Source organism: Paroedura picta, chromosome 8 (assembly GCF_049243985.1).
Source record: "Paroedura picta isolate Pp20150507F chromosome 8, Ppicta_v3.0, whole genome shotgun sequence".
NCBI classification, from domain to species: Eukaryota; Metazoa; Chordata; class Lepidosauria; order Squamata; family Gekkonidae; genus Paroedura; species Paroedura picta.
The window spans coordinates 94,045,658-94,065,051 of record NC_135376.1 but is presented as its reverse complement, the minus strand read 5'-3'; the positions used below and the strand labels follow the sequence as shown (position 1 = coordinate 94,065,051).

The 19,394-nt window shown below is 48.3% G+C and overlaps 1 long non-coding RNA gene across 1 annotated transcript; it reads left to right on the top strand.

Annotated features, from left to right (window-relative positions):
* The first annotated feature begins 234 nt into the window (after positions 1-234).
* Positions 235-18,674, top strand: LOC143842703 (uncharacterized). The gene is made up of 3 exons (XR_013233307.1): positions 235-458; positions 13,183-13,431; positions 18,082-18,674. It is a non-coding gene; the product is annotated as an uncharacterized LOC143842703 (long non-coding RNA).
* The last annotated feature ends 720 nt before the right edge of the window (positions 18,675-19,394 follow it).

Here is a 19,394-nt window from a genome sequence, read left to right as displayed (position 1 = left end):
ATAAATTTAATGATGACAATGATGATGATGATGATGATAAATGCTCATTCACTGGGAATAAACAAACAAACCCTATTTGTCTCCCGTCTAAAACCTCTGTAACGTACAATGACCAGTTGCCCATGTTAGGAATTGAAGCTCGAGATTTGTAAAGTCAATCGATGTTAAGCCTGTGTGACAATGCCCAGAAAAGGATTGTGTCACTTTAAGAAATCCAGTGTGGGAGGCGGTCCAGGCACCTTCCCGGACTTACTATTTACCGGTTTGTACAGTAATGTCATCAAGTGCCTGATCTCTGGTGTCCCACGGATTAGTCTCCCTGCCTTGCTTTGACAACCTTGTGGGAGAGCAGGAACCCAGATCCTTTGAAGAGAGAGGGGGAAAATGTGTCTCAGCTTGACCGCTGTGAGCAGAAACCCTGGAGACCCACAAGGCGACCGGGTTTGATTCAAAAGCAGGTAAGACTCGAAAGGCCAGACTTGTAAATTGTATGGTGAAATGCTTTGCTCGTCTGCAGGTAGCATGTGGGAAGCGGAGCCCTGCCTTCCCCTAAAATGCCAGGCTTAGCGGAAACATAGATGGGCTCTAGGCAAAGGCGGGTAGAGTTTCTGTGTACTGAACCAGAAGAAAGAATTTGGAAAAACTGAGCAAAGTTTCCCGGATTCTCTCAGCTGGACCAACCGTCAAGTGGACCAGAACGTCAGCCTCCCTTTCTTCAGGTTGCCCGAATGGTACGTAAACAATCCAGCTTTCAAAATGGCTCACAGATAGCTATCCAGCCCAAAGCGTGCTGCCCTTGGTAAGCCGAATGATTGTGAAAACACTCAGTCTTTCAGCGCTGTAAAAAAGAAATCTCAGAATTTTAATTGTAGAATGGAATTGGTGCACTGTCATGCCCAGGAGGGAGATGCAAGATTTGGGAAGAGTGCTGCATAAATTTCTCTGCAGCCCCACAAGTATACCTTAGGGACAGGTGACCCTCTCTTACCTACAGCCTGAGGCTAAAAATACCTTGTGAGGATAGTGTGGAGCATAGTTGAGATGGGATTTGGATACTTGAGAAACCTTGTTCTGGTACATACACTTTATTTTTATTCCGTCTGTAGCAGGACAGTCGCAACAAGACCTAATCTTTAAAAACTGCATCCTTAAAGGGTTTCCTTAAAGGGTTTCCTAATCTGAGGAAGGCTGGAGAGAGACATCTAGATCAAGTGCGTGATCAAATATGCCGCATAATATCTTGCTAGAATAACAGAGTTCATCAGTCCTTTGGGTTCAATTGCCATTCACAAAAATATAAGAGGAATAAAAATGTTAGGGCTAGTGATTAATGGCAGACACTTTTCCAGTTGTGACAAGAAGTAATTAAAAGAGACCCATCCGGTAGCCAGGTTGGTCTGCAATAGTGCAACTGCAATCAAGTCAACTAGCACCTTAGAAAACAACAGGTTTTGAGGGGCACAAGCTTTCGAGAATCAAAAAGCCCTTTTGTCACAGGAAGTGATCATTCTAATCCCTGGGAATAATTTCAATGTATGAGATGTTCAGGGGCGGTTTCTCCATTGCTTGCCTCTCCATAGCAGCCCTGGACTTCTTTAGTGGTCTCCCCTTCAAATTCCAACCAGAGCCAGCCCTTATTAGCCTCCAAGTTCTGACAAGACCTGGTCCATGAACCTAAGGGTGCTTTAACCAGCATGACCCTTCTTCATGTGCATGTCATGGCCATCAGACCATTTCCGCACCAGGAATTTGCCCCACTTCACCGCTCGTCCGGTGGCAGGGCAAATTCCTAGTTCCGCATGATGTTGATGCTGGGCCGGGGCTGTCTGAAGCCTGACCAGACTTAGGGCCTCGTTTGCCCCGTGGCAAAATAACAGGGATAATTCCACATTCCCTTTTTTGCCCTGAGCATCAACAGGCCCTATATTGGGTTGGGCCATATGGAAGGCTCCTCCCCACCCATTGCTGCAAGTACAGCATCCTGGAAGGGACCCAAAAATGCCCTACGCTGCTCGCACATTTTTTTTTATTTTTAAGAACATGGTATTGCATTTAATGCGATACTACATTCTTAAAAATAAAACCCAAACAGTCCACACCACCCAGTAACACAGCAGAACCTTGCCACCCCATTTGTTCTGTGAAAGGGCAGAAATCCAGGGTGGACTGGGTACAACGGGCCAAATGCTCCCTCCTGGGGAAGCAGAAAGCATTGGAGTGACCTGTCCCGGATCGGAAGCCCAGTGGCAGTACAGCACTATGTCTCTGGTGCGTAATAGCTATCACAGGGCGCACAGCTATACACACAAGAGGTTTAAAAACACACCTTATTCTTTGGAAATGGAGTATTACTTCTTCCAGGTAGATTAACACGAAGCACCAGAATCCGTCCTTTTGTTTCTATTGGAAGAACATGCCAACTCTTGGTGAATGAAGACTCCCACAGCCCAAAAGAACTGTGTTGTTACCCTTGGTTGCTACGTTTTGCTGCCCAGTCTACAGAGAGAAAAGCTGCCCCACAGAATCCAGATGCGTCTGCATCTTCCCACACCCTGTTGTCTGGGGTCTAACAGGAACAAGGAGTAACTCAAGCATTTTTCCGGCACCCTCACTGATTGGGTCAGCAAGAGATGTTTGTGCAGACATGGCAATGGAAGAGTTGGCTGCTCCCTGCTTGTCTTCCTCCCTGTTTGCTTAGAAGGTTATGGGTGGTTTGATTTCAGAACCAATGGCAGATATAGGGAATGGTGCCCAGGGCTCACAGCCTGGGCACCATACTTGACGGAGGTGCTCTGGACTCCATCAAACCCATGCCAGCACAGGGAGCCGTTGGCTCCAAGGGGCCCATCTCCGATGGCACCCACACTGGCAGGCAGGGGACAGCTCAGAGGCACGTGTGCCCAACTGCAAACCAGCCCAGTCCCCTCACACCACAGGGGCTCCTGGGAATTGTAGTCCATGGACATCTGGAGAGCCATGGTCTGGCCACCCCTGGTACAGAGGCATACAGTCGTAAAGTGGGAAGGAGGTGGTAGATCATCTAATCCCTGCTCAATCCAGGAAATGAAGAGACAGGACACTCCCCACAATGGCTGCCCAGCATCTGCCAGAAAATACCCAGTGAACAAAAGAGGTTTGCTACCCACTTTTCACTAACCAAAAGAGTCTCAAAGCTGCTTTTGATTGCCTTCCCTCCCTCTCCCCACAAGAGGCAGGTGGGGCTGAGAGGGCTCTGAGAGAACTGTGACTGGCCCAAGGTCCCCCAGCTGGCTGCACATGGAAGAGGAGGGAGGAATCAAACTCAGTTCTTCAAATCAACCACTACACTGTGCTGGCTGCCAGGGAAATGAAAGCCCACCCACCTTGCGGGAAACTGGGGCCATCATCAGACTGCTGGATTCAGCTGAACCTGCCTCTAACTTTGTGACCCCAGATCAGACAGCAAACTGGGTTCCCTTCAATTATGTCCCTGCGGTTCAGACATACAGGTAGCGTTGGGGGATGGGCTGTTTGATGTCAAATTGACCGCTAGAGGGACAGGACAAGTCTTTACAACTGGAGAGGAGTTCAGGTATTTGCATAGCCTGAGTGGCCCTTGGGGGCGCAGTTTGGCCTGTTAGGGAACCTCACAAGGGAATGTGTTGGTTCTTCTGCTTGTGTGAGATGAACGTGCAAATCCCTGCTGTCTGGAGGGGCCAAATGGTGCTCTCTCGAAGACCTCTCCCATTCTGGGAAATTATGTGGGGGATGCTAATGCCAGAAGAGTCAGCTTGGTGTAGTGGTTAAGAGCAGCAGACTCTTACTGGAGAACTGGCTTTGAATCCCTGCTCCTCCTCCAGCTGGAGGACCTTGGGACAGTCACAGTTCTCTCAGAGCTCTCTCACCCACCTCACAGGGTGTCTGTTGCGGGGAGAGGAAGGGAAGACTGCTTTGAGACTCCTCCAGCTGTCCATGGACTACAATTCCCATGAGCCCCTGCCAGCGTTTGCTGGCAGGGGCTCATGGGAATTGTAGTCCATGAACATCTGGAGGACGACAGGTTGACTACCCCTGCCTTAAGGTAGAGAAAAGTGGGATGCAAAATCCTCCTCTTTCCATCACATGCAGCCAACTGAAAGACCTTTGGGTCAGTCACAGTTCTCTTAGTGCTCTCTCAGCCCCACCTACCTCACAGGGTCCTTGTTGTGGGGGGTTAGAGGCAATTGTAGGCCACTTTGAGACCCCTCCATGTCCTAAACAGCATGGTAAAACCAGCTGTTCTTCTGTACACAATCCCAAGCCATTCTGTGGATTGCCATGGCCCACGCGGGAATCTGCTGCTCACATATGGCTGTTATGCCGGGTAGATCCTTGGACCCAACCTGCATTCTCTGTTGGTCTGAAGCAGCAGCACAGAGTTAAAGTCCCGTGGCACCTTTTAGCTCAGCCAAGTTTTATTCTGAGTAGCAGCTTTCGTGTTTAGGGATAAAATCTGCCTTGTCTTCTCCCTCATGCCAACAATTCACCAGCTGTCGCTGGGCAAATTATTACCTCTGGAGGGGCGCTCCCCTGGTCAGAAGCGTAGCAGCAGCCCTCACGACGCCGTCATTAGAAGGACTAATCAAATACTGCCCATTCAGAAAGTGTCATGTAACTATTTGTTCTGCTGCTGAATTGAGTCATCTCAGAAAGAGGCCAATATTAGGCCCCTGGCTGGTTCCCCTCTTTTTTCCAAGCGGCCAGAAGAAGCTGGGAACTGGAGCGGCGGCTGGTGGGAAGAATCTCAAGCCTTTCCCTTTAAACCAGCCCGAAGCAGATGTTATCAGGCCAAGGGAGGGAAGAAACAAGCTTTGTGAGTCATCTGTATCTGTCCCGACCCCCTCAACACACACACACACCTGAAAATTTAAAGGCAGCATCTGTGAGGGTAAAACGGTATGTCTGATTCTTAAAATGGCACAAGGGGATCAAATCATATCAGTAGCCTCTGGTTCCATCTACCTACCATGCTTCATTTCCACATAGAATCGTAGAATCATAGAATAATAGAGTTGGAAGGGATCTCATGGGTCATCTAGTCCAACCCCCTGCACTATGCAGGACACTCACAACCCTATTGCTCGTCCACTGTAACCTGCCACCCCCTTAAGCCTTCACAGAATCAGCCTCTTCATGAGATGGCCCTCCAGCCTCTGTTTAAAAATTTCCAAAGATGGAGAACCCACCACCTCACATATTGAGCTCCTGGTTGTGCAGGAGACTGTGCATGGAGGCTACACCAGCAGTGCCCTGGGAATATGGAGGGCGGGTTGAATTGTGCAGTCTGAGCTGACACCCATGAGCTGGTGTGCAGACAAGACACCCAGTGCATGGATGCTGGCCACAACAAGGGGGTGAGGCTAAGAGGCCTCACACATACACTAGGGTAGCCTACTGCAAATTGAAAAATTCCAGGAGATTCGGGGGTGGAGCCTCGGGAGAGATCTCAGCGTGGTATCATTCCACAGAGTGCATCCTCCAAAGGAGATCTTTGCTCCCTGCCAGGGGTCCCCAACCTGAGGCCCGCAGGCTGCATGTGGCCCCCAACCTCTTTCTATGTGGCCCTCCAACCTGCTGGTGTGCTGCTATCACCCTCAGGGTATTACATTTTGGTTTAAGATGTGGCCCTCTTTAAGCGCTAGGCACGCTAATGCGGCCCCCATGTGCCAAAAGGTTGGGGACCCCTGCTCTGGGGAACTGATCTCTGCTGTCAGGAGACAGGCTGGAATTCCAGGAGATCTCCAGGCTCGACCTGGAAGTTGTCATCCCAAACATGCACCTTGTATACCCACATAAGGCTCCAGAGAGGGAAATTCAGGGCAGGGGATGGCTGGGAGAAACCAGCAAAAAATGAGCACCTAGCAGAGAGGTCCTTTATCGGAAGAGCAGCTGGTTACACAAACGCTATTTCACACCCATTGACTTTTGATAAGAGAAAATGTCTTACTCTATAGCCACAAAAGCATCCGTGTATATGTGTGTGTGTGTGTATACATATATATACAGGGGTATATATATGTATGTATGTATGTATGTAGAGCCTCTTGTGGCGCAGAAGCCTTCCATCCTTCCGAGGTTGGTAAAATGAGTACCCAGCTTGCTGGGGGGTAAACAGTAATGACTGGGGAAGGCACTGGCAAACCACCCAGTATTGAGTCTGCCATGAAAACGCTAGAGGGCATCACCCCAAGGGTCAGACATGACCCAGTGCTTGGACAGGGGATACCTTTACCTGTATGTATGTATGTATGTATGTATGTATGTATGTATGTATGTATGTATGTATGTATGTATTTTCTCCTATTTCAGAGGTGGCCAAACTGTGGCTCTGCAGAAGTCCATGGCCTACTATTCCCATCTGACAGGGACTCATAGGAATTGTAGAACATGGACATCTGGAGAGCCCCAGCGTGGCCACCCCTGTCCTCTATCCCTATCGATTTCAGGATGGTGTCCGTGGCCTCTTTCACCATCATGATTACTCCTTTGCCAAGACTGTGAGGAGGTTAGGTTGTACAGGGAGCATCATTGGGTTGGACTGACTGGGGCTTTTGATGGTGGCTGCCTGGGGGGGGGGGCTGTGGGAAGGACAATGGCACCATTGTGAGGTCACCTTCCCACTCAACCTTTGACTGCAATGATTTCCAAACCAGGTTGGGGAAAGATGGGAGTAAAACATGGAAAAGCCTAGGGCAGCCTTTCTCAACCAGGGTTTCATGAACCCCTGGGGTTTCTTGACGGCCCTGGAAGGTTCCTGAATGGGTGAGAGTTCATTAATTTTTTTATATTTAAAAAAATGTTAAAAATTTATCAGGTGACATGACTATATATGGTCATGTTGACCCACCCACCCCCTCCCAAAATGGCCAATGTGGGCCTGGGGGTGGGTGGGAAGGGGAGGAGCCCCGGGTGGGCATGTCCACAGCTCTGCTTCCCAACCGCATTCTGCATAATACTCCACTTTGGGGGTTTCCTGAAGACTGAAAAATGTTCTCATTGTTAAAGAAGTTGAGAAAGGCTGGCCCAGAAAATGCTGGGTGGATGTTCCAGAAGTTCCCTTTGGATGCCCAACTGGAGCAAATCCTGCATATGGAAGCAATCCCATGTCTTTTCCGTGTTCTCTTTTTACTGTTTAGTGCCTGTTTCTTGGGGGGCACAGTTCCATGTTCTGGATGTCTTGTACTCCCTCTAGTGGTAAATTCAGCATCAAACAGGTTTTCCCCACAGTTTCTTTCCCTGCAGTTCAAATCTACAGTGAAATAAACGGGGGGGGGGGGGGATAGTTTGATGTTGAAACACATGGAAATCATGAGGGGGGGGGGACACCCAAAGAAACAGGAACGTAACATGAAAATGTGAGAAAGTTCCTAGTCTCTTCTATAATGGTTAAGAGTGGTGGACAACAATCTGGTTTGATTATTCCACATGCAGCCATCTGGGTGACCTGAGGCCAGTCACAGTCCTCTTAAGGCTGTTCTTGCAGAGCAGTTCTCTTAGAGCTCTCTCAGGCCCACCAACCTCAAAGGGTGTCTGTTGTGGGGACAGGAAGGGAAAGATCTTTGTAAGATGCTTTTGGACCTCTTCAGGTAGTGAAAAATGAGGTACAAAAAAAAACAGCTCTTCTTCTTCTCTGAGGTAGCCAGAGATAGAACCAGGGTGGTGGGTTCTCCTTCCTTGGAAGTTTTTAAGCAGAGGCTAGAAATGCTGATTTTATGAATTTGGACAGATTGTGAGCGGGAGGGCAGGAAGGGATGTGCCAGTGTTTGCCTCTTGTGGCCTTTCCTTGCATACCCAAGAAATTGCTGATCACCACTGTGGGATGGCAGGTGACTTTCCTCCAGGCCAGGCTGGATTGTGGCAATTTTGGGAGGTGGAGGGGAATCACTTGGACGTGGAATTGGGGTGGGCAGGTAGATGGGAGTTCCTGCATTGTGCAGGGGGGTTGGACTAGATGATCCTGGAGATCCCTTCCAACTCTGTGATTCTATCATTCAGGGTACCCCCAATGGTGGGGTGGGGGAACTGCAGGTCAGGGATGCAGCCACACCTCCCAGCTGCTGCCACTGAAATTGGGGAAGGGGCTTCATTTAGTAAAAGTGCAGACAGCAGAAGCCTGCAGCAGGTGATCCAGAAGCCCCAAGGGGCCCGGGAACTGGGGCAAATGCCCCTACTGTTGTCTGGGATTACTGTTTGATGGGAACGTCCAGAAAAGGACACGGTGTACAAATAAATGTTAACTGTGCCCACAAGCAGAAAAGGGTAAAATGGCTTTTGGTAGGACCAGCAGCCGAACAAGCAAAGGACCCTAACAAATGGTGATCGGTGCATCTCTGGAGGCAGCGATTAAGCTTGGAAACTCAATCTCTATTTCTCTGGGACTGTCATTCTGTTGACCGTTTTAGCTTATCGCCTTGAATAGACGAGATGCAGGTGTTTTTGTTCCCGGTGGGAGCAAACGCTCTCTGAAAGAGAACTGTTGGGAGCAAACAAGACGGCTCAGGACTGAAAGGGTGGAGGGCAGATAACAGTGTTTGCGACACGCTTCACGAGAGCAATAAATATTCTCCGCAAACATAACTTTCCAGATCTGATAAAAAAGGAACATTCTTTGGTTTTTGTTTTTTTAAATGAATGAATGTCTACAGCTTTTTTTTCTCTGGCAAGTTAAGAAAAAATGCTTCCTTTTTTATTTGCTTCCCAAAGGGGACATTCTCCCCTTCTCCATTTAAACCTCACAACAGCCCTGAGAAGTAGGCTACGCTGAGGGTGAAGGACTGGCCCAAGGTTTCCCAGCCAGATTCTGTTGCAGAGCAGGGGATTCGAACCTGGGTCTCCCGGATCATCGCCCACTGCTCTAACCACTACGCCACACTAGCCCTAAATTCTAAGTATTGTTAACATGGACTTGACCCAAGCATGACTAAGTACTTGCCCCTGTCCCTGTTTTCTCAGTTGCATCTCCCTGATTTAGATAGGTATTGAGTGGTGGGACCAATGGGAGGGGTCTGTAATATCTGGAAAAGTTAGCAGAGTATGCATGGCTACTGCAAGCATGTAGACCCAAAAACAAAGAAAGAGCAGGCTCTGGTTGGGTTAATAAATCATAGAATCATAGAGTTGGAAGGGCCCATACAGGCCATCTAGTCCAACCCCCTGCTCAACGCAGGATCAGCCCCAAGCATCCTAAAGCATCCAAGAAAAGTGTGTATCCAACCTTTGCTTGAAGACTGCCAGTGAGGGGGAGCTCACCACCTCCTTAGGCAGCCTATTCCACTGCTGAACTACTCTGACTGTGAAAAACTTTTTCCTGATATCTAGCCTATATCGTTGTACTTGAAGTTTAAACCCATTACTGCGTGTCCTCTCCTCTGCAGCCAGCAGAAACAGCATCCTCCCCTCCTCCAAGTGACAACCTTTCAAATACTTAAAGAGGGCTATCATGTCCCCTCTCAACCTCCTTTTCTCCAGGCTGAACATTCCCAAGTCCCTCAACCTATCTTCATAGGGCTTGGTCCCTTGGCCCCAGATCATCTTCGTCGCTCTCCTCTGTACCCTTTCAATTTTATCGACGTCCTTCTTGAAGTGAGGCCTCCAGAACTGCACACAGTACTCCAGGTGTGGTCTGACCAGTGCCGTATACAATGGGACTATGACATCTTGTGATTTTGATGTGATGCCTCTGTTGATACAGCCCAAAATGGCATTTGCCTTTTTTACCGCTGCATCACACTGCCTGCTCATGTTTAGTTTACAATCCACAAGTACCCCAAGGTCTCGTTCACACACAGTGCTACCTAGAAGCGTATCCCCCATCCAGTAGGCATGCTTTTCATTTTTCTGACCCAGATGCAGAACTTTACACTTATCTTTATTAAATTGCATCTTGTTCTCATTTGCCCATTTTTCCATTGTGTTCAGATCTCGTTGAACTCTGTCTCTATCTTCCGGAGTATTTGCCAGTCCTCCCAATTTGGTGTCATCTGCAAACTTGATGAGTAGTCCCTCCACCCCCTCATCTAGATCATTAATAAATATGTTAAAAAGTACCGGGCCAAGCACCGGGCCCTGAGGTACCCCGCTACTCACCTCTCTCCAGTCTGATGAAACACCATTGACAACAACTCTTTGAGTGCGGTTCTCTAATCAATTCCCTATCCACCTAATGATCTGAAAATCCAGATTGCAGTCCTTCAACTTATCCATCAGAAAATTAATATAACAACTAGCCCCTTAACTAGGCTTTCTCAACAAGGGTTTTTGGACCGCCCTGGAAGGGTTTCCCAAATGGTTGAGAGTGAATTCATTTTTATATATATTTAAAACATGGCCCTATATGGTCATGTTGACCTCCCCTCCCGAAATGGCCAATAATGGGCCTGACAAGGGTGGGGAGGGGAGTTTCCCTGGGTGGGCATGTCCACAGCTCTGCTTCCCAACCATGTTCTGCATGGTCACATCACTTCTGCGGTTTCTCAAAGCCTGAAGGATGTTTCAGGGGGTTCTCAGCAGTAAAAAAATCAACCAACAAGGATTCTTGCCCCTTATGTGGAACATCCCCCACCAGTCTCCCGAGGCTGCCCCCACTCTCCGGAGGGTGGGAACGACCTTGGAAGGCCGGTGGGAGCGGCAATGCCAGAGCTCAGTGCTCTGGTGCTGCTGCCCATTTACTGCCGTGGTCCCTGGGGGCGGGGCTACAGATGCCATGTCCATAGACTTCCATTGGAGGGAAGGCACCAGTAGACGTTCCACATGAAAAAGTTGAGAAAGGCTACTGTTATCTAATCCTGCCCATTGGATGGGGAGAGTTGCAGATGGCATCTCTCCACCCACCATGCTGCAGGCAGGCAAGATGGCCAAAGGGCCATCTTCTGAAGAAGAAGAAGAAGCAGGAAACTGGAACTCGCAGGGACAGCGTCGGAAAGATCAGAAAGGTGAATGGTCATTGTTCCAATCTCTCTGACTCCCTCCAGGGGAAGAAATCTTTTCCACCTGCAGGTTGAGTCAAGAGACGTAGCATGGGACACACTTTTCCACTGATTTCTGATAGAATCACAGGATCATAGAGTTGGAAGGGGCTATACAGGCCATCTAGTCCAACCCCCTGCTCAACACAGGATCAGCCCAAAGCATCCTAAAGCATCCAAGAAAAGTGTGTATCCAACCGTTGCTTGAAGACTGCCAGTGAGGGCGAGCTCACCACCTCCTTAGGCAGCCTATTCCACTGCTGAACTGCTCTGTGAAATTTTTTTATCATTGTACTTGTAGTTTAAACCCATTACTGCATGTCCTCTCCTCTGCAGCCAACAGAAACAGCATCGTGCCCTCCTCTAAATGACAACCTTTCAAATACTTAAAGAGGGCTATCATGTCCCCTCTCAGCCTCCTTTTCTCCAGGCTGAACATTCCCAAATCCCTCAACCTATCTTCATAGGGCTTGGTCCCTTGGCCCCAGATCATCCTCATCGCTCTCCTCTGTACCCTTTCAATTTTATCTACGTCCTTCTTGAAGTGAGGCCTCCAGAACTGCACACAGTACTCTAGGTGTGGTCTGACCAGTGCCGTATACAATGGGACTATGACATTTTTCCATTGTGTTCAGATCTCGTTGAACTCTGTCTCTATCTTCCGGAGTATTTGCCAGTCCTTCCAATTTGGTGTCATCTGCAAACTTGATGAGTAGTCCCTCCACCCCCTCATCTAGATCATTAATAAATATGTTAAAAAGTACCGGGCCGAGCACCGAGCCCTGAGGTATCCTGCTACTCACCTCTCTCCAGTCTGATGAAACACCATTGACAACAACTCTTTAAATGCGGTTCTCTAACCAATTCCCTATCCACCTAACTATTTGAAAATCCAGATTGCAGTCCTTCAACTTATCCATCAGAACATCATGGGGAACCTTATCAAAAGCTTTACTAAAATCCAAGTAAACGACATCAACCGAATTTCCACGATCCAGCAAACCTGTCACTTGGTCAAAAAAGGAAACCAGGTTGGTCTGACAGAACCTGTTGGAGACAAATCCATGCTGACTTCCTTGGATCACCAAATTGTCATCCAGATGTTTGCAGATCGCTCCCTTTAATATCTGCTCCATTATCTTCCCCACAACAGAGGTCAGACTCACTGGTCTGTAGTTTCCCAGGTCATCCTTCCTCCCTTTTTTGAAGATCGGAATAACGTCTGTGGGCCTTGCGCCCATTTAATAGCCTAAGGCAGGGATGGCCAAACTGTGGCTCTGCAGATGTCCATGGACTACAAATCCCATGAGCCCCTGCAGTCTGTGGACATCTGGAGAGCCACAGTTTGGCCACCTCTGGCCTAAGGCCATTTCATGCAAAGCAACTTGGGAGAGGGGAAATTGGCAATGGCGAAAGAACAGGAAGGAGGGAGGGATGTTCTTCACCCTTTACTCACTTTTCTCACTCTTGTTCTTGAACTTTTCCACGAGTTACGCCATGGCAGGAGATTTGGCAGCAATGCTTGTTTGTCCTGAATTTCATCAGAAGTTCAGGTTCTCTCAGGTTTCCTTGGAAAGGTGGGGTCATTGGCTTTTCAGCCAAATGTTGGGCGTTGCTTTATCTTGCATATTTGATTTGCTAATAAGGAAGTCCTGTGGACGCTGTGCACCCTTCCCTTAAAGATATAATTCTTCTCTAAAAGTATATAACATAATCTGGGCTAGACCTCTGTACATTCTCAGTCTAAGGTCATTATCACCCAGTAGCAGAAATGACCCAAAGGACCTTCCGACAAAAGACTGAGGATATTTTTGGCCTCATTTGGAAAACTCATTTCTGGGGGCTTTGTGACTTGGGAAAGGAAGGGTCTCTGGGTTGATTCTGCTGGAGTGAACGAATACATGCCTGGGCATTTGGGGGGGGGGGCATACATCAGTGCTTGTAGAGAGCCAGTGTGGTGTAGTGGTTAAAGAACGGTGGATTCTAAACTGGAGCCAGCTGGGTGAACTTGGATCAGTCACGGTTCTCTTAGAACTCTTCTTGGAGATCAGTTCTCTCAGAGCTCTCTCAGCCTCACCTACCTCACAGGGTATCTGTTGTGGGGAGAGGTAGGGGAAAGGTGTTTGAAATCTGCTTTAAATTAGGACTCCAGGTAGCAATAAATAAGGTGTAAAAAACCAGTTTTTCTTCTCTTCCTTAGATGTTATCTTCTTGAATGAAATGCCTCACTTTGTCTTAACCTGGGAGCTGCCCTCTAACCCACCCTTGCCCTTTGTCCACATGGCCTTCCATAGAGGCCCATCTCTGCAGGTCTTGCCTGTAGAGCCAGTGCTCTCATGCTCCCACGCACAGGATCCCAGACAAGCTGGCCACTTGTGAGACAGAAGGACTCTTGAGACTGGCCTTCTCTCTCTCCTTTCAACTGCAACCTGAATACAGTTAAATGAATGTAAGTTGACCTTTCTTGCAATATACTTCTTGGGAGATCAGTTTACTGCACTGAGTATCATGCTTCTATGGCTGGCCAAGCTCTGCTGTGTTGACCAAATACACCCACAGTTTTGCCCATCACAGAGCCCTCAGGGCAGCTACGAGGACTTTTACTCAGATGCACATCTGGCATTCAATACGCATAATTCTCATGTGCATGATTTGGATTGGAATAGTGACACATTGGAGGGGGGTTAAGCCTCCCCCCTGTGCCATTTGCCTGTTCTGATAATGTCCCAGAGAAGGAAGGAAGGAAGGAAGGAAGGAAGGAAGGAAGGAAGGAAGGAAGGAAGGAAGGAAGGAAGGAAGGAAGGAAAACGAGCCATTTGCTCCCTGCAGAAACTTATACATCCTGATGGCTATACAGAAATGTCTCAAAATAGCAGCTCCCCTCAGCTTTTCTGGTTGGGAAAGCAGTGGGGGGGGTGTCATGTCAGCAACCTTCTAGTGTTGTGACCCCCTCCAACCAGCTCCATGTTTCCACCTCAGAGTCTTTAGGGGAGTAACCTGAGAAGCCCAGATTGGTAGCTGAGGAGGCCCAGAGGGACCAGGGTGAGAGTGCGGCTTGCCAATGATGGATCAGCAGCACAAGGAGGGTTCCCAGGTCCACCCACCAAAGTAGCCATTTTCTTCAGGAGAATTTATCTCTATAGATGTGCTGTAATTCCAAGTGATCCCCAGATCCCTGCCAGGCCCTGCCAGGGAAACGTTATCACTGGTGAATTAGCTGTTCCTCCTAGGATTCCCAGACCTGGGTCATGTCTGCACACACAGTTTAATTTCGATTTAAAGCAGTCTCTCTTTAATCATTCTTTTCGTATTTGTTCCTCCCTTCAGCAACTATTTTATTTCGAGGACATTCTCCAAATGGCAGCATTTAAATCTTCATGTTAATAAGAAAATCCAGATTGCCAAGATTTTTTTCTCCCCCTCCCTGCATTTGTTTGAGATGTTAATTAGTCTCTGTTGATTGGTTTCTGGCAGGACCTGGGCTTTCTCTTCCGGGCTTTGCATTTTGCATTCCTGTGTTTCTTGTCTTAAAGTTAAATGGACTCTTAAGACTTTCTTAAAAAAATGATTGGGGGGGGGGACTTTTCAAAAGTGACCCACCGTAGACATACTGCATTCAAAGTCTCTGTGTCAGGTCTTCTGGTGTTTTCTCTCACTGTTATTTTCCAAAGGAAGACAGGCAATATCTCCTCCTCACTTTAAGAAACAAATTGCCAAGTTTGGAAAGAGAGAGCAACCTGTTTCTCCCCCCACTCCCAAGCAAGTGTGGGCTGATCTTTAACTCTTTCTTGTATGAGTGCTTCTGGCATTATTTAAAGAGGACATGTTCATTAGGGGAAACAGTTTAGCTCAAGCGAATTCTAGGCAGCACCAGAAATAAAAGGTTCTTCTGCTGCCGGGAGCCAGCCAATCAGCAGAGACCTCATCACAATGCTAAGCTGGAGGAATGGGTGGTGGTTGGGGAAAATACCTCTGAAATAAGCCAAGGTATCTGCACCTGAAAGAGAATGATGTCGGGCCAGATTTCCTCATTGAAGTCAAGAAAATCCACTCTTGGATAAATGCTGAAGAATAAGTAATGTGACTGCAAAGTCAATCTTCAGCTATATAGATGGGAGAAAAAACCCAACCAGGATCAAAGTGGAAATCAGTGTCAGGTGCAGATGGCTTTTTTTCCCACTGAGCCCAACAAGCTTTAAAAGCCCAGTGCAGATAAACCCCTGCACTGGGGGTAAGGGGATCCCCCACTTAGGACTTCTCCCCACACTGACATTCAGCTGGCCGGCAGTTGGATTTACCAGCAGACCACTCTTCTGTAACTAGAGATGCAGCAATGTCACATCTGGTGCTCACTGGAAATGAAGCCATCGTGTTGCCAGGAAGGTGTAGACACTCTGGTGTTTTGGCAAAAGCTCTATGGTAAAAATGGCTTCTATCATAGATTTTTTGCCTAAATACCAGAGTACTCTAGGGATGCCAGTTCCCCCCTGTTGGGAGCAGAGGTCCTCTTGTTTCAGGTGCTTCTCTCTACCACCAGTCAGTTTGCTGCTTTTAAGGTCTACCCACCCCCCACCAGTTGCCAACCATGGTATTGAATGTAGCAAGTAAATCTCCCAAGAAGTATATTGCAAAAGGTAGATCCAGTTCACATTTTGGGCTTCAGTCCAAAGGAGAAAGAGAAGCCTAATCTAAAAAGTCCTTTCCTTCTCACAAATGACCAGCTTGACTGGAATCGTGCATGTGGGAGTATGAGGTCCTTGGCTCTGCCGGACAGACCTGCATGGAAGACCATGTGGAGAGAGGGAGAGGGCTGAAGGAGTGGAGGGGTCAGAGGGCAGCTCCCAGTTTAAGACAATGAGAGGCATCCCATTCAAGGAGATAAAACTTATACACACTTAGACTGATGTAGCAACACACCTTCCAATGTCCAGGCACTCACTTGAACAAAAACATCTCATCAAAATATGCATGGTGACTACAAAAATGTTATGGTTTATGACTCAGTCCTCGGTTCTCATTCAGAACCCAGAGGACAATGGAGGATTAATGTATTTATTTATAGCCCACCACTGCTGGTTAAGTCGGCTCTTGGCAGGTAACACAGTAAAATACCCCACAATAATGGAGCTTTCCCTCTTTATTCAACTTAGAGATACCCAAATTCACTCCCCACCACCAGATTTTTTTTCCCTCTTTATAAAGAGCCAGATGAATCTGAGGCAGTTCTGAAGGGAAGGGGGCACAGTGGAGTGATTGGCCCTCTGTATTCCATAAAGCTGAGTAATAGAAGAGGAATTCTTTTTGAGAAGGGAGGGAGGGAGGGAGGGAGGGGGGAGAAGCAAGGTAGAAAGACAGAGATGCCAAAGCATTCTCAGCATTGGGGAGATTTTTCTAGGAAATATTTTTTCCCCCTCCGCAGCAGTGAGGATGGTAAAAGATACAACCAAATCACAGTCAATTTATGGTGACCCACATTGGGCTTTGAAGGCACGAGACGTTCAGAGGTGGATTGCCATTGCCAGTCTCCATAGGGCCTCCTGGATCTCCTTGGTAGCCTCCCACCCAAGTACTAACCAGGGCTGACCCTACTTAACCTCTTATGTCAGACAATGTTGAGCTAGCTTGGGCCGTCCAGGTCAGAGTCTCAACTGTAGATGTCCCTCAACTGAGTGGTGTAGGCTTGCCAGGTTCCTCCTGGCCACCAGTGGGGGCTAGGGGTAGGGTTCCCAGATGCAGCTCAAGAAGCTCCTGGAGTTTTGGGAATGGAGGATAAAGACCGCAGTTGGGTGCAATGCCATAGAATCCACCCTCCAAAGCATCCATTTCCTCCAGAGGAACTGATCTCTGTCATCCGGAGATGAGCTATAATTCCAAAGGTTCTCCAGATCCAACCTAGTAGTTCGTGTCTCTAGGGTGGTACCAGGATGTCAAAGGAACCCTGAAAAGGAGGCTGTATGTACTTTTTGGCACCACAAACTAACATAAACACACAGTAGGCCCAAAAAAATCCTACCCACGGAGCACAGCATGGTAGAAAGTCAGACCGTGAAAGAGGGTGCAGTACAGATGCCAAAGTTCATGTCGAAAGGGAAAAGAAGCTGCCTTGGAAGCGTTCCAAAGCGAGGGAGCCAAGGCCTCCCAGTTTGTCAGGATTATCACTGGCTCCAGGACGTAAACTGATCTTCTGCAAAGAACTCTTTCCTTCTCAAGAACAGTGTTATGCAATTTGCCAGTGAGAATGTTGGGTCAGTGAAATCCCTCCATCCATCAGGGATTTTTCAAACTAGTTTGGGCCAAGAAGCATTTTCTTCAAGTAGATTTAGGGAGGCCACACAGGATCTGTTCTCATAGACTGCACCGTGGACAACTAGAATCTTCTACGCATGAGTCATTAATGCGATGGAAGGGAGAACTCCCGACACTGCAGAGAATGAATCATAATTCCCCCTTCATTTGGCCTTATGGTAAAACAATTGCCCATTTTAGAAACTGAGAAAGCAACCAAATACCCTACTTGGAAATCTACCATATTTCATCACTCTCCCTTTAGTGAGCAATGATAACTTTACCTTTAGGAACAGCTGAAACGAACTATTTCTGGAAATTGCTTATTGATAATAAATTTTTCATTTTTGTTTTCTAATCTTTAGAAGTTGTGCCTTTTTTTTTTGTCAAGAAAAAAGATTTTATTGACAACAGCACTCTACGGTGTTTTCCACAAAGGGACAGGCACATCCATGGGGTTGTAGCTATTAGAAAAGCCTTTCTCAACTTTTGTACACTTGAGAAACCCTTGAAATAGTCTTCAGGCTTTGAGAAACACCAGAAGTGGCATGATGGTGCAGAATATGGTTGGGAAGCAGAGCTTTGGACATGCCCACTCAGGACCCCTCTCCATCCCCCCCCCAGGCCCAAAATGGGCCATTTGGGGTCAGGGGTGGGTTGACATGACCATATATGAGCCTTTTGTAATCATTTTCAGTAAGATAAATATAAAATTGATTTTAAAAAAAGAAAGAAAGGCTGGGACAGGCAGTGTGAGCTTGTAAGACAGGTGTGTTTCTCAGACTTCTGTCTTGTTGGTTTTTTCTCTCCCTAGATCAGTTCCAAAGGTTGAGGAGAGCTATGGTGCAGACTGTCCTGGCACCGTGGACTATCGCCTTGGTCATCTTCGCCGCCGTGCTGGTAATGGGTTTCCTCATGTTCCTCCCTCCTGCCGTCGTGCTGCTCTGGCGAATGAAGTCCTTGTCGCAGATCTCTTTGGACGGCACCGTGTAGTCCTTGCCCATCCCAGCGGTTGGGCACGGAAGCCCTGGAAGCTGCTGGAAATGTGGTCCACGTGAAACAGCAACGTTAAGCTCCTGGACGGGAAACAACAGTCTTATGTCTTGAGACATCTGATGCGAAGCAGGGTGGCTTCTGATTTGGGGGTGGGCTCCGGGCAGACAGCGCCCAAAGGCCTCCATCTGCCCGCCACCAGTGCCCCCGATGCCTTCTTTCCCACCCCCCACATCTGCAGGCCCTCCCCCGACTTGCAAGTCCTTCCCCTATATGCATGCCCTCCCACTGCCCATGCACAGCAGCCAGCATCACTTGCACATCCTCTCCCTGACAAGACAGGCCAGCACAAGCCGTTGAGCACCACCACTGTGCATCACCCAAATGTCCTTCTGCAGTGACTCTGGGCATAGATGGGGGGGGGGAGGTTGGGGCAGTGGTAGGGGTAGGGGTAGGGGTAGGGGTAGGGGTAGGGGTAGGGGTAGGGGTAGGGGTAGGGGTAGGGGTAGGGGTAGGGGTAGGGGTAGGGGTAGGGGTAGGGGTAGGGGTAGGGGTAGGGGTAGGGGTAGGGGTAGGGGTAGGGGTAGGGGTAGGGGACCCCACCAGAAATTCTGGGCACCAGCAGCTGACCCAGCTTGGGGTCTGCTGATGCCCACCCAGATATAGACACACACACACTTCCTTCTCACTCCTCTCCAAGTGCCTTGCTCTCCAGTGCCCTCCAGCTTGGTGTAGTGGTTAGGAGTGCGGACTTCTAATCTGGCAAGCTGGGTTTGAATCTGCGCTCCCCCACATGCAACCAGCTGGGTGACCTTGGGCTCACCCACAGCATTGATCAAGCTGTTCTGGCCAAGTAGTGATATCAGGGCTCTCTCAGCCTCACCCGCCTCACAGGGTGTCTGTTGTGGGGAGAGGAATGGGAAGGTGACTGTAAGCCACTTTGAAACTCCTTCGGGTAGAGAAAAGCGGCATAGAAGAACCAACCCTTTTTCTTCTTCAATCAGCATGAAGGGGGAAATTTCAATGCAAGTGCAATAGATACAATTCTGAAAAGGCAGTCCTGCTGGGCTGTAGCAGTAAAATAAAGAAAGAGTCCAATGCCACCTTAAATGCCAGCAAAGTGGGTAGGAGTCT